Here is a 15,606-nt window from a genome sequence, read left to right as displayed (position 1 = left end):
AATCTATCTATTTTATATCCTATCTATCTATCAAATCAAAGTTATGTTATCATTATTACATCTTCTAAGTAAATAATTTATCAAGTCAATTAATATAATCACCAATATTAATCCTAATACTGTTGTTAATACAATTATTACTTTACATCTATATCATATTACCCTTCCTCCTATCCATTAATTACTCCTTTTAACCATTTTCTCTTGGTCCAACTAATATTTCACCCCTTTTCTTTTTTTCCTTTTTCTTCTTTTTGTAATTATCCTCTCTTTTATTATGTTTTAATCTATTCCCCTTTTCTCCTCTTACCTTCCTTATTTTCCCATTGTTAATCCCAATGTAATCATTCATCATTTTTCCTCTAAGTTTTCTATTTTTAACATTGTTAACCCCAATGTAATCATTAAAAACAACATTTCTCGCTTAGCTTGCCCTCTATTCTCACTTGATCTATTTCCCTTTCTACCTCTCCTCTTACTCATTTCCCCATTAGTAGTCTGTCTCCTTTGCTTCATTATAACCACTCTATTTTTTGCACTATTAACTGCAATGAAATCATTAACTCTCTTTTTTTCATTGCTATTCCCAATGTTATCATTTAATTTTTCATCAGTATCTTTATCATCAGTGTTGTTTTCTTGCTTCTCATTGGTCGTTTGTTCATCCAGGTTGAATAGGCTCCGATTAAATTTTTGGCTTTTTTCTATCCACATCAAATGATAAACGTACAGTTTTTACCAACTCTATTAGTTCTTGCCACATTTTAACATTCTAGTTACTTTTTAACTCCAATTTAAAGTTTGTTATTTTCCAGCTCTTGTATTATCAATGTTCAGTTGTTGAGAAGACAAACAAATCCTCCATAAAAAGTCTCACAGCTCGTTCCTCAAGGACACAGAAAATTTCCCATTTTTAAAGTGTTCAATGTAGTACTTATTTTTCCTGCCAGTAGATGGCTCTCTAAAATCCACAAGTTCCAAATCAACAATTTAACAAAGTATCCAGTTTTATATTAGTCCGATTAACTTTCTTTCTTTCTCTTCTAAGTTTTTCCAATTTTTGGCTCCAGTTCAGGTTCAATTTAAAAGCTTTGTCTATTGTAAGTTTTTCTTTATTCTTTATTCTTTAATCTTCTTTTAAGGTTCAAAATTTTTCTTTCAGTTTATATCCAATCTTATTCCAAAAGTATTTTCTTTTGAGTTTCTTTTTCTTATAGTAAATTTAGTCTCTCCAAATTCAACATCCACATTTAAGGTTTAAATATCAAACTCTGTTTTGGGCTTTAGTGTTTTTTACTTCCGCTTTCTCTCTTTTGTCAATTAACTTCCCCTGACGCTAATTAGCTGCTATTCCCACGCTAGGGTAGCTTAAAAAATTTCCAATTTTTTTTCTTTATTATCTGTGAGTTGGCCATTCACTCACCCGGAGCAATACTCCGTCCAAATCTCCGCTCCTGCACAATTCTTAATCTGAATGCCCCGGCTTCATGGCGGTTGCAATGGCCGCTGTCCCCCCACTGTTGGATTGAAAAGTTTTCACTGGCTTTTTGAGGAACTTGTCTGTTCCTCTTTAGCCATCCAAGATGCCTCTCCTTCTTCACCAACCCTACAGGACAGTTCTGGTCCGAAGACACCCCTCCCGACAGCGGTTTGTTTGACTGGGTTTTGCCAGACTCATTAGAGCCTGGTATTTTCCCAGCCAGTCTCACCGCAACGCTTCTAGTTTTTTATTTAAGCAAGATGTTTGACCATAGTGTGGTTCTGGCACATTGTTTTTTTACCTTTAATTGTTTTCTCTTATCATTATACTGAGTGTGGAATATTTTAATGTAAAGAGAAATTGACTTTTAAAGAAACATAGTTTTGTCACCATGTATTGAAGGGTGGAAAAAAAATAACACAAACTTTCCAAATGGAGACAACTAATTACAACTAAATGTATTGTTGCAGTGCTTTTAGATAGGCAGTTTGTGCTTATAATTTGTGGCTTAACAAATAACACACATATGATTCTATTCAGATAATTTCAAATAGAGGTCTCCCCCAAGAGGATCTTACCTGATTTACTTCCTTACATCAACCTATTTCTGGTTCAGCTATGGAACATTTCAGTCTTTTTATTTTTAATGGGTTTTTGTTTTTAAGATAAAGTCTATATATGGACACATAGTTACAATTGTACAACTGATGCCAAAATAACATTAACAAAGATACCAAGCAAAATACATTGCTTTCCTAATATTAAAAAGGGGGAAAGAAATATGATTTTTTTGAGCTTAGTAACAATGTCTCCACTGTGTTATTGTTTACAAATAGTAAAAAGAAAAGGAAAAAAAAGAAAAGAATAACATCCCTAAACAATGTTTGATTTCTGACTCTTCCATTCTTTGTTCTCCAAACAATTTGCAGTATATTTTGATATAAACTTTGGCAAGCACGCCTTACATACCTTTATTTTAGCCTTGCTGCATAATGTGTAATATGTATGGAAGCCACTCTTGCTTGAAGCTGTAATATATATATAATTTTTTATTAAACAAAATTAAAACAATTTTTTTTTACAATTTTCTTCTTTACAACATTTCCACATCAGTATTCATCTCTTATATATCCATTTTCCCCCATTACTTCAATTTACCTTTATCTATACATATGGTTCTATTGTTTATTTATACATATTGGTATATCAATCTACTAAATTATAAGCATACATTATGTGTCATTTCCATTTCTACAAGTTTGTTGTTAGTTCTAATTCCTGTATCTTCCTCGTTTAATCTTTCCTTACCCTCTGCATCTCTCCTCTAATCATTCATACCATTTATTCCATACCATAGAGTACTCTGTTTCTCCCTCATCTTGTACTTCTTTTGTGAGTCTATCAATCTCTCCGCACTCTAAAACTTTCCTTATCACGTTTTCCTCTGATGCAGGAGTGAAATACTCCCGGTTCAGACCGGATCACCTGATACGGTAGTGATGGTGGCGGATGGTTCGGAGAACTGGTAGCAAAAATCCCTGCCTCCCCCCATGCCCAGCTGAGCAGCGCGATCATCAGAGGTTTTTTTTTTTACTTTTAAAAGCATTTTTATTGGCTGAAGAAAAAATGCTTGTAAAAGTAAAAAAAAAAGCCTTTGATGATCACGCAGCTCAGCTGGGTGCTAGCCAAAAAAGGGAGGGGGTCCATTTTTCCTCCCAGCAGGCTTCCCTGAAGTTTCCCTGAAGCCTGTTGGGAGGAAAAATGGACTTCCCAGCCCCACTTTTTTGGTTTGCCTAGCGGAACCTGCTGGGAGGAAAAACGGGGTGTGGGGGAGGGGTTCATTTTTGAGAGAGAGAGAGAGAGAAAGAAAGGAGGCAAGGAAGGAAGGAAGGAAGGAAGGAAGGAAGGAAGGAAGGAAGGAAGGAAGGAAGGAAGGAAGGAAGGAGGAGAGGAAGGAGGGAGTACAAACCTGGCACTAGACGCAGCTTCAGAGGATAATCCAGGGCTGGAAGGGACCTGGAGGTCATCTAGTCCAACCCTGCTCCAGCAGGACACTGCTAGTGAGTTTCTGTCTTTTGATCCCCCAGTCACATAGTCATGCCCACCCAGTCACATCCACCACATGTGGTAATATGTTCCCTGATTTTGTTTACATTTCCAACAGGTTGATGAAGTATTTGGGAACATTTTAGCTAGTCTCGCTGGTGGAAGATGCCACCTATAAACATTTTATACATGTTTTCCTTATAAGCTACTGACATAGTCAATTTATAGTTTTTGTTCCAACGTTTCTCCCATTTCTTCAATTCAATATTATAGCTGAAGTTTTTGGCCCAGGTCATCATAGTTTCTTTAATTACTCCTCCTCCATTTTATATCTCAATAAATAATTGTAAATTTTCTTAATCAATTTGTCCTCTGTGCTTTGTAAAATCTTATGAAGCTGTAACATATTTTAAATTGCTGAGAAGTTGTCTTTTCTTTAAAGCTCTGAAGCTTATGAGCAGTTCCTGTTCCTTTGCAGAACTGTTCCCCATCTCCCAAATCTTGGCTGGCCTTTCAAGGGAAAAGGTGACTTGAGAGCTTCCCTGCTCCCTATTATAAAGCCCACTTAAGTTTATTTGCTTTGCATTTGTCCAGGCAGAAGCATTATAGCAGGATGATGGACAGGAGGCAATCTAAGGCATTTCCCTGTATCTGTCTGTGTCTGGCAATGTGTGTCTGTTACTGCCGGATGTCTGGCAGTCTGGAATGGAGCAATAACTAAATGGCTTTCTTTTCTCCTCATTCTCCTTAGTCTTGTTATTGGCAGATAAAAATCCTACTGCAAACCACTGTATCTTCAAAGTTGATTTAAGAAATTGAGAAATAGGAGAGACTTCCTTGTTGATTTTTTTTTTTTTGCCATTTCATTAGGTGGGTGTTTGGTTTGACAAACATCTGATTTAAATGTTGAGCTGTGAGCTTTTGTTTGACGTCTAAAGATATAAAATTTCATGGTAAGGGGTGAGCTGTGGACAATTGATTTTATGATTTGTTTGGGTAGAATATGGTAATATGTAAGGATAAGCAGTTGCCAATCAATTTCTATTATATACATCCATTATATTATTTCGCAGTTATGTCCAGCTTGTGAAAACAAGCTGATGTTAGTTTAGAGACTATTTGTATTCTGAAGAACTTAACCAATGTTTCTCTTTTTTGATCCTAGATAGACAACACCAGTGCTTCTCAGAGAAAAAAGATGCAATTGGGAAGCATTTTGAGAGATAAATAACATCTAAACCTGCTCTAAGAGATGTTTACTTCAGCTTAGTCAAGAAAGCTAAGCTTGTGCTCACACTGGCTTTTTTGTCATCTGCAAAGAAGTAGGCAGCACTCCACTACAGCAGATTGACTTAGTGCATAGTGTTACTAACATTAGTTGGCATTAACATTTCCATTAGAGGATTCTCTATTTACAGTGCTCAAAACCAGCTAATTATCTAGCATTTTCTCTTTCATGTGATAACAAATTGAAGGGCTTCTTTCAAGAGGGATTGTTGAAGAAATACTTATGGTACAAAATAACAGAGGTGGAAAGACGTGAGAGAAATTGTGAAAGAGGGTATCAGCAAGAAGGTAAAACATGGAAAGTAATACAATAGTCTCTAAAAGAACAGGTGGCTGGTCAGAACCTAAAGGATTTGCAGATTATCAGGGAGGGGGGAGGGGGCAGATGGTAGTATTAGAGGAAAGAAGGGAATGCATTGAGTGGAGAGGAAAATAACTCTGAAGATCATGTGCCAACAACAACAATAACAAAAAGCGAAAAAATGCTGCAGCCCAGAGGAGTGGTAGATGCTGTGGAGTTGGGTGACAGCATGAAAACAGAAGTACTAGAAAAGTCTGTCATTTGTTGAGCAAAATAGTGTTCCAGAGGAAAATATTGATGGAGAAATGATTTCCAGGTGATTTTATGCAATATTTTCTTCCTACACCCCATTATTTTACACAATTCCTTACACCAGCAAATCACACAAGCGAGGAAAGATTAAGACTTTCCAAGACTTCAGAATATGACACATGCGTAACGGCTGATGTTGTGCAAAAACAGTGTTTCTTTCAGTGGGGGGTCTTAGAATAGAACCTGAATCCTGTGCAAATGAGAAGAGGGGAGATTTTCTCCAGAAGAAAAAAGCCTTTAGCTTTCTCAGCTCGTGACTCAGAGCCATTGCATGACTTGGTCCATCTTGAGCCCTACTCTCTGAAAGACTAGAGGCCCGTGCCCTCATTTCCCTCCCCATTAATTCCATCTTATCCTCCTCTAATCTTCTCTGAAAGAGTCAGGAGAGCCCACAGGTGACCAGGAGCAAAACATCCCCCCCCTTTCTTCTGCCTAGCCTCCTTCCCACACTATCAGGGAGTTTGTTCAAGGGCAGCAATGCCACTCTGCCTGTTGCTTTCTGAGTAGTCCAATAATGCCCCTGGTTTGGTAATGGAGGAAGAACCATGTGCACCACCTTCTTGGCCATCACAACTCTAATACTGCTGCTCCGTCGACACTTCTTCAACAAAGTTGAACCGTAGGTCTCGTCCTCCTCCTCTTACTATAGAGAAGCAGTTTTATCAGCTTTTCTGGGAATGAGCCTATGGGTGGGTGGTGTCTGCTTCTTAGTCATAAAGAGCTGAAGTCTATATGTGTGTATTGTTGTTGTTTTGTTGTTGACTTTTGGAAAGTGGATCTTGAGATATCAAAACAGCTGTTTTTGCTCATGTTTTTAATCTAATTTCTGAGATAGGGTTGTTGCGGGTTTTTCTTTATCTCTGGTGCCAGTGCATATTCTACCCAAATAATTTTATTTCAGTCTTGGGGATTACATAGAAATGATTCTCCACAAGAGACTTTCAGTGCGGCTGTCTAGTAAAGCTGTATGAAAAAGAGTTCTGGTATATTTGGGGTGGAACTGCTCAGTGTAGGGCACGACAAGGCTTCCAAGGCAGGTTTTTTGTTTTGAATTTGTATAATGTTCTTACATTTTCTGACTAGTCTTTGAAGTGATATTTAGCCTTTTGATCCGGGGTTGAATTATCAGTCACCATGAATCCTCTCTCTCTCACACACACACACAAAATTCAGGTTTTTATTAGGAACATCCACCATCCCAAGAAGAGTTAGGATATTGTTTAAGATGAGTTATGGAACAATAAGATGCATTAAAATGCTTGTACGATACTTAATCAAGCCATGCTTTGCCTTCCTTTGCTTAGTAATTCTCTAAAGTGAGACTGAGCAGGGAAGATGGGATTGACTGCCAGAGTCTGTATATGGAATTTTGAGATGAAATGCAGTGCAGGGTTTTCCTTCTGTGCCAGAACATCGAACAAAACTTTTTAGATCCCAGTAAAAGACACTGAGATTTAGAGTTCCTTGTCATACCATAGGAACACATCCTAAAATGGGCTTCTACATTCAGCTGTTACCTTTTAAAATGCCTTGGTTGTTGGTAGTGGTTAGCTTTGCTGTAGGAAATGTGGTTTATATATTTCCTTAATTTTCACTTCGTTCGTTTAGTTATAACGGTGCTATACAATATTTCAGTCCTGTTGAAACCCAAATCTTCAATCTCTAATAGTTGGGAGAAAAGATAATATCAGTTAGCAATTGGGAAAACGGAAAATGAGATAAGGAAATATAGGAACAGTAGTAACTTTAAGATAAACTAATCCCTCCTTTTTAAATTTATTTTATATTAGTCTGATATATGGTTTCAAATACCAAGATTTTTACATTTAATTATCTCTTACTTATATGGCATTAATTGTAGGAACTGAAAATAACTTCCCAATCAACTACTGTTTTATAATATGCAAATATTTGAACACGCCTACATGATCTATAATTACTAAAATCTTTTTTAAAAAAAATAAAAAGTAGGAGAAGATAGCATACAGTGGTAAGGTTATGATAGGAGAGAACTAGATTTTTGGGAAAGAAGTTTTTTTTTTAACTGCAAGCTCTTTTACTGCCAAATTAATACAGATAATGGACAATCCAAATAGCATTTGCAGTAGGCTGTATGCAAATGAAAACCAATCCTGCTTTCCAAGTAGGTTGTATGGCATGTGATTTTACAGGGACAGATTCCGATTACGTTTTAAGTACGGTATCTCTTTGAAACAACTTAGATGTGTATGGAGTATGCTTATCAGTTGTGCCAAATCTCTATAGAGAATAAGGAAGATGCCCTTGACAGAGATATGCAGGATCTATAGCCCGGGTAAAAGAACTCAAACACATTTTAAGTACAGAATGTCCGGCTAATATTTGAAAGCAACTCATGCAAACATCTTGCTGATTCACTGTCCTATTAAGAAGACGGAGAGATTGCAGGAAAATCAGGATTGTAAGATTCTGTTATTAAAGTCAACCTAAATAAAATTAGTTTTAGCTTTCTTGGAGTTGAATTTTTGGTCTGGTTCACCTAGTGGAGCTAATAATGAATATTTAAAAGAACAAATGAATCCATTGGATATTTCTGGTTAGGAAACTATGAGGAAATGCCAAGCTACCTACTCCTAGGTGTTATAAAAACACCCCAGGTATACAATCTGTTTGCCAAGACATATAAACTTTATTTGATCTATCTGTATAAATCTCAAGGAATCAAACTTAAGACAAGGAAAAAAATTTTTAGTCATACAACACTAAGCCAATCCCATATTTTTCTAGAGTAATGTTTAGATCCAACTTGGGTAGTTAATTTATGATTTAGTGTTTGATGCAAAGCTACCCAGTTGAATTAATTTAATAAACAATGATTATTTTAATTATCCATGAGCAATGATTGTCCAACCTCTTCTTACGATCTTATAAAGATGGCAGTTTGGTCCATTGTTTTAAAACTCTTTGCATCAGGAAGTTTTTCCTTATATTTAAATGAGACATATTAGTAAATATGTGTTGTATTAACAAAAGGTTGCTACTAGAATACAATCCAAATCTACTCTTCAACCTTAAAATACTAAATAGTCTGAGCCCTAGTGACCTTCTGCAGCAACCCTGTAGGAAACACAATATGTGATCAGTACAAGAGATGTTTAACTATGACTTCTTCCTTCCTTTCTCCTACTAGTTTTCATTTTGCTATTTGGGAAATATTTGTCAAAACATTAAATTATTTAATCCCCTCTTCCTATCCTTCTCTTTCACTCTATTTTTCAAATACACAAGGGGGTGGGGAGAGGAAGAGATGTGTGCTATCTAGAAAACACCATGTTGGTTAACAGTTCTGATTAAGCAGTACAGTAAAACAATAGGCAATCAACAGAAATTATGTGACTGAATCCATCTTTCCTATGTTATGTTGTCCGTCTCATTTCCTTTCGCTATTTTAAGAACTTTTCTCTCTCTTTGATCTTGTAATTATGGAGTTGAACAATCCCTCTCTCTGAGTGGAAATATGAATTAAAGCACCGCAACAGACGGCTCTCGTAATATCTCTTTGAGCTTAGCTATTTTCTAAAGCACCTGTAGGCCAAACAAGGTATAACGGATGGAAACTGAACAAGGAGAGATTTAACTTGGAAATAAGGAGAAATTTTCTGACAGTGAGAACAATGAACCAATGGAACAGCTTGCCTTTGGAAGTTGTGGGAGCTTCATCACTTGAGACTTTCAAGAAGAGATTGGACTGCCATTTGTCAAAAATGGTGTAGGGTCTCCTGCTTGGGCAGGGGGGTTGGACTAGATGACCTACAAGGTCCCTCCCAACACTTAATCTATAAAGTAAAGTACATTCAGGGAAGCCTGCCACTTCTCTGGCTAATTTGGAATTTCAATCTAGACGTTGATATATTTTTACAGAACAGGTCAAGAATATGTCTTATAATTATAACTGTAAATATGTGTGTCATGCAGTCAGTTATTTACACTAAGATGTCTGAAATTTTCTATATCTATGCATTATTCACAAATGATTTACAGATTGTACACATTGACTGAATTTTATATATTTAATGCAGTTATTTCCCAGGTGCAAAAGGAGAATATTATGAAGGTCTGTGTATATGATGGAAATTTGTCCTTAATCATCAAGAGTATAGCTTCTTAAAAGAAAAGACCTGAGGGAATCTTTCTATTTTTGACAAATTTGGAAATGCCCACCATTACACAAGTTGTTAGTAAAATTGCCATCTTTTAAATTTCAGGATTATGTATACTGTTTGCTCTGCTCTGAACGGATTTTCTTTCTAGATGAACAGCTAAGAACATAACAGGAAAGAAAACAGCTGCTAGCATTAATGATAATGCTTAAAATAAAGGAAGCTGATGGACCAACCCACCAAATAGTGCTACCTATTATCATACATAATGATTCAATACCTGCTTTTCTTCCTTCTCTGTGGGGATAAAATGCCTATTTTTAGAATATAATTATCATCTTTTATTTGAAACCAGATATTAGCTGTCTCCAGTAGTAAATCATGTATTGACTGCTTATCTGTCACTTTCCTTCCTCAGGTTGATAAATATGTCCTAAATCCATCTCTAGCTTCTGACAAGAAATGCTCTTTATTTCATTCATTTTCACTTCCTAGTGTGGTTTTTAATGTGCCATCTGCTTGCCTCATTCACAGAATTTGATAGGGAATTCAGACATTGCCACCTTCCACTGGTAACTCTCCAATGTATTCTCACCTGTTTTCTATCCATAGAACAATGTATCAGAAATTGAACATTTGAACATGTTCTTTTGTTCCTGCCGGAACATCTGTATATTTTGTTCAACATAAAGAAAACAGTTAGTACATTTTATGTTTATGGGCAAACAGTCAAGCCCATGTTAGAATGGTTTGAAAATTCATTCTTGTTCAACTGGCTATGGAGATGGGACTGAGGGACACACTGAATGGGTTCTTCTCCTTCCTAAATGGGCAGTTTCAGTCAGTGGGAAAAAGGAGAAGTTGAGCTGTCTGGCATTTTGATTTGGGGTGCCAGCAAGTTTGACTCTTTCTCCCTTATTGTTTAATATAGATGACTGGATAGTCACTGAGGCAGGTGGTCAAAAAGAGAGGTATTATTAATATGTGGGTGATATTTAGTTATACAGCTGTTACCTTGGGTCAATCAGCAACTGCAGGCATCTTTTCTGAAGCCTAGAAAATATTAGGGTCTGGATGTGGAGAAACAGATTGATACTTAATCCCAGCAAGGGAATGGTAGGGGATAGGGAAGGTGATTACTCCAATGGAAGCCCATCTGGTGAAGCAAGTTAACAATCAAGGGATGTCCTTAGACTCAGCAACATCTGCTGGAAGAGCAGTAGGAGGTCATAGCCCAGAGAGACTTTGCACTAGTTCATCTATCTAGTGCCACTTGCAGCCATTCCTGGAATGGGAGCTTTGCTGATAGTGGGTATCACTTCCAATCTGCATTGGACTGGTTGCAGTTCACTCACTATGGAGCTATCCTTACAGTTGGTCCTAACTATAGCAGCCCAGATAGCTACCAGCTTGATTAGACTTATCCAGGAGCCATATTGGCTGATATAAATTCAAGATCCTGGTTATTACCATTAAAGATCTCTACTATTTTGGTGTCCAGTGAGAACTGGCCACGGAACCACTGATTGGTTCAAAATTGGGAAAGGAGTCCGGCAAGGCTGTATACTATCACCCTGTCTATTTAACTTATATGCAGAGCACATCATGAGAAAGGCCGGGCTAGATGAATCAAAAATTGGAATTAAGATTGCCGGGAGAAATATCAATAACCTCAGATATGCAGATGATACCACTCTAATAGCAGAAAGCTAAGAGGAACTAAAGAGCCTCTTGATGCGGGTGAAGGAGGAGAGTGCAAAAGTTGGCTTGAAACTCAACATTAAGAAAACTAAAATCATGGCATCCGGCCTTCTCAATTCCTGGCAGATAGATGGGGAAGAAATGGAGGTAGTGACAGATTTTATTTTCCTGAGCTCCAAGATCACCACAGATGGGGACTGCAGCCAAGAAAATAAAATATGCTTGTCCCTGGGGAGGAAAGCTATGGCAAATCTAGACAGCATACTAAAAAAAAGACACATCACCCTGCCAACAAAAGTGCATATAGTCAAGGCTATGGTTTTCCCAGTTGCAATGTATGGCTGTGAAGGTTGGACCATAAGAAAGGCTGAGCGCCAAAGAATCGAGGCCTTTGAACTCTGGTGCTGGAGAAGACTCCTGCGAGTCCCTTGGACTGCAAGGCAATCAAATCGGTCAGTCCTAGAGGACTGCTCTTTAGAAGGCCAGATCCTGAAGATGAAACTGAAATACTTTGGCCACTTAATGAGAAGGAAGGACTCCCTGGAGAAGAGTCTAATGCTGGGAAAGATTGAGGGCAAAAGAAGATGGAGACGACAGAGAACGAGGTGGCTGGATGGAGTCACTGAAGCAAGAGGCATGAATTTAAATGGACTCCAGAGGATGGTAGAGGACAGGAAAGTCTGGAGGAACGTTGATGGGTTGGACACGACTTCGCAACTAACAACAACAAACTATTTTGGTCCTGGGTAGCTCTAAGACCACCTGCTCTAGGTGGAAACTACCCATCCTGTGAGATCTATGAGGGAAAAAGCATCTTTCAGAACCTATCTCTGAAGAAATGTTGTCATCAGGGATCTCAAGATAAGGCTTCTTGTCCTCCTCCCACCTTCCTATGGAATAATATTCCTCTAAGATAAGAGTAGTGCCTCCTTACATTTCTGAAAATTTCTGTTGATCTGGCTCTTCTGTAGGATTTGGAGATGGAAAGGAATTGTGAAGAGTGTGATGCCAATTATTGGTCAGGGGTAGTTTAATATTTTAGAATTATTTTGATATTTAGTAAATTGCTCAGAGCCTTGTTTGATTGGAGCAAATTTTCCAATTCTAACAAATAGATGATTAAAGTTGAATTAGCAAAGAAACATTTTAAAAGAATAAAATTATTTCAAAACAACTTATTACAATAATTTAAGCCCATATTTGTTTTTTCTGTTTTAAATCTGATATACATACACATACACCCAGTGGTGGGATTCAAGTAATTTAACAACCGGTTCTCTGCCCTAATGATTTCTTCCCACAATCAGTTTGCCAAACTGCTCAGAAAGTTAACAACCGGTTCTCCCGAAGTGGTGCGAACTGGCTGAATCCCACCACTGCATACACCCATATCACACAATTCCTGTTGAGGATAAGCAACATTATCAAAGCACAGAAAAGAAATAAGAGTCATCCAAATGAATTAAAGTTGTAAGATAAGAAAAATAAATAGATGCAATTCATTTACACCAACCCCACTCACTCTATCTCTCCATAATTTATAACTTTGCTTCCACAAATCCACTCATCATCATCATCATCATCATCATCATCATCATCATCATATTTTAATTTGTATACCGCCCTTCTCCCGAAGGACTCAGGGCGGTGAACAGCCAAAATAAAATACAAAAAGAACAACACGTACAATATTAAGAACAACCCTTAAAAAACTGATTCAATTGGCCAAATTTAAAATACAATAACCCCCTATAAAAGTTACAAAAATTTAAAACCCATTAAATCAAATTAAAATTTTAAATGCTTTGTACTCTATCTTTGTCCTTTAAATCTAAATCCTAATTCATTTTCTCTGTATGACTAAGCCACAGCATACTACTACTTTTTTTCAAGTGTCATGCTTGGGCATATGCAAATTTACTTTCCTTTACTAAAAATAAAATTTTAATAAACAAATTCAAGCATTTTCTGCCCAAACTTAAAACTTCCCAAGAAGAACTAAACAATTCACCTTCTTCTTGCCCTAACCATCCATTTCTTTTGTCTCAATACCAGCAGCCTTTGTGGCTCTTAAAAGAGGTGCTGCTTTGCCAGATGCAATCCCAACCAAAGACCTTGTTTCTTTTATGTGATAGCCTATGGGGAAATTAAATGCCATATCTCTGAAAGCAGACAGGAGGGGGGGAAAAAAGAAAGAGAGAATATACTGAGGGAAAACAGATTCAGAAAACAGATAGGACAGCATGGCATAAGAATCGAGGATGAAATAAGTATCATGTTGGGATAAAATGCCAGTGAAGAACTGCTTACATTAGTCTGAGGTGCAGTCTGTACAAACAATTCTTTACTGTCTGTACTATCATTTTTTGGGGAGTTCCAAATAACTTTTGAAACATTTTTATTCAACACAGAATAACGTAAACAGTTCTAAGAAAGATCTTGACATCTTTGGTCAGGCAATACTTTTCTTCAGCCCAGCTAATATTGTGAGCATTTTTTTAAAGTCCTGTGGGTCTCTTAATCAAGCACAATGTTACATTAGACCATTTCTGGATATTACAGAATAAATATAATAAATATAATAAGCAACATTTTATCTGTTAATTTTTTTGTAATCCACTGTGTTTTTACGATGGAGGATTTTAACGTTTTTCAATGTTTTTATTTTGTAAGCCGTCCAGAGTCATTGGATACAAAATGGGTGGCAAATAAATTTAATAAATAAACAAACAACAGAATTCTTTTACTATTCTGGTGGATTATGCCAAGTCCAAAACTTTTTGGTTATCAACTAACAGGACAGAAGTGCAGGGAGAAAGAATATTAACTGCTCTCTATCTCTAGATTTAAGATTGGCCTAAAAATGTTTCAAATGAGGCATGGTAGAATGTTGGGGATTCTTTAAATCATCAGTCCACTCCATCTTGCTATGTCTAATAATATTCCCTCAGGGGATTTTTAATTCATATGGGGAAGAGTCCTTCTAAAGACTGAGATGGAGGAGAGGAGAGATGAATAGTAGATTTCCTCTCCACCATTTGGAGATGATCCTCAAACTTCAGTTAGAGGAATACTACATATCCCAAGGTTACTAGCCCCTTTTCCAGGGCTATCAAAATGTGCCTTAAACAGATAAATTACTCAGACATAAGAGGTAGAGTTATAAAATTATACCACAATGATATGAAGAAATTCCATTGACAATGTTCTAGTTTATTAGAAAAATCTCTTTGGAATATGTATTTGGGGTGTTGTGGTCGATAATGCTGCAGCAAGCAACCCCCATTGAAAAAGCCTTAAAAGGTCTGTTAACTGAATCCATTCATTAAATCAAACTGGATTTGTTCCGAAGAGACTCATGTTGGAGAAGCTAAATTATGAATATATTGATAATATAAGTAAATTGATAATATAAATTAATGATTCAAATTTTAATAATAAAAAATATTTTTAATAATAAAAAAGCAAGAAAGTAGCCATGATTTCCCTTAATATAGAGAAAGCATTTGATAATTTAGAGTGATTCCGGAGAAGATGAACTGTGGTTTGAATATAAAGCATAAAGAATAAGAAACCAAGATTCTGGAAAATAAGAGTTTTGTCAGAAAAATATAGTATAACAAAGAGAGAAAAACATGCCTGTCTGTTCTGTCCCCACCTCACATAGGAAGACACACGAGCAAACAACGTCTACCAGTAATTTATTTTTACAGATAAAAGTGCTGGCAGCTACTTTCCGAATGCCTTCTTATCACCTCTAGAAACAGGAGTCTGTAGTCCGTTGCTGGGGCAACCAAGAGTTCAAAGAGTAGTCAAAAATCATTCACAAAGTCCAAACGTTAATTCTGAAAAATATCCCATCCAAAGCTCACGATATGCAGTTTTTGTCCGTCACAGAGTCTGCATAGCAACCCCACCCACTTTTATCCCCTGTGGGGCGTGGCTCAGTGACTCAGCAATCTCTCGCCCTTCCACACCTCTTCCTTTGCTGCGTACACCTCTCCCTCCGATGCTGCCTGGGATCAATCCAAGATTGATCTTCATCACTCCCTATTAGTGGGTGCTCCGACATGCCTTCCTCCTCAGCTGGAACCTGAGGCATTGCCAGAAAGGAGGGTCCTGGAGAGGGAGGCCTTGTCAGCTCCTCCAACATGCCTTCCCCCTGGCCTTCAGTTGGAACCTGAGGCGTTGCCAGAAAGGAGGGTCCTGGAGAGGGAGGCCTTGTCAGCTCCTCCCCATCACTTTCAGAGTCCTCTTCCTCCGTGAGGACAGGCTCGGGAGCCGGAGTCAAAACACCTGCCCCTCTTCTTTTTTATTTCTACTGGTATTGGAACCATTTT

At 37.3% G+C, this 15,606-nt stretch overlaps 1 long non-coding RNA gene across 1 annotated transcript in view; it reads right to left on the bottom strand.

Annotated features, from left to right (window-relative positions):
- The window catches only part of LOC131191125 (uncharacterized), a 29,575-nt gene extending 16,207 nt beyond the window's left edge, over nt 1-13,368 (bottom strand). Inside the window, exons 1-3 of the long non-coding RNA XR_009153431.1 lie at nt 13,278-13,368; nt 6,944-7,088; nt 2,450-2,508 (exon numbers count right to left, since the gene is read on the bottom strand). This is a non-coding gene — a long non-coding RNA (uncharacterized LOC131191125). The remainder of the gene's footprint in view (nt 1-2,449; nt 2,509-6,943; nt 7,089-13,277) is intronic.
- Between the last annotated feature and the right edge of the window lie 2,238 nt (nt 13,369-15,606).

The sequence above is a fragment of the Ahaetulla prasina genome, chromosome 2, assembly GCF_028640845.1.
Source record: "Ahaetulla prasina isolate Xishuangbanna chromosome 2, ASM2864084v1, whole genome shotgun sequence".
Lineage (NCBI taxonomy): Eukaryota > Metazoa > Chordata > Lepidosauria > Squamata > Colubridae > Ahaetulla > Ahaetulla prasina.
The sequence above is the reverse complement of the archived record's forward strand: the minus strand, read 5'-3'. Positions and strand labels throughout refer to the sequence as shown.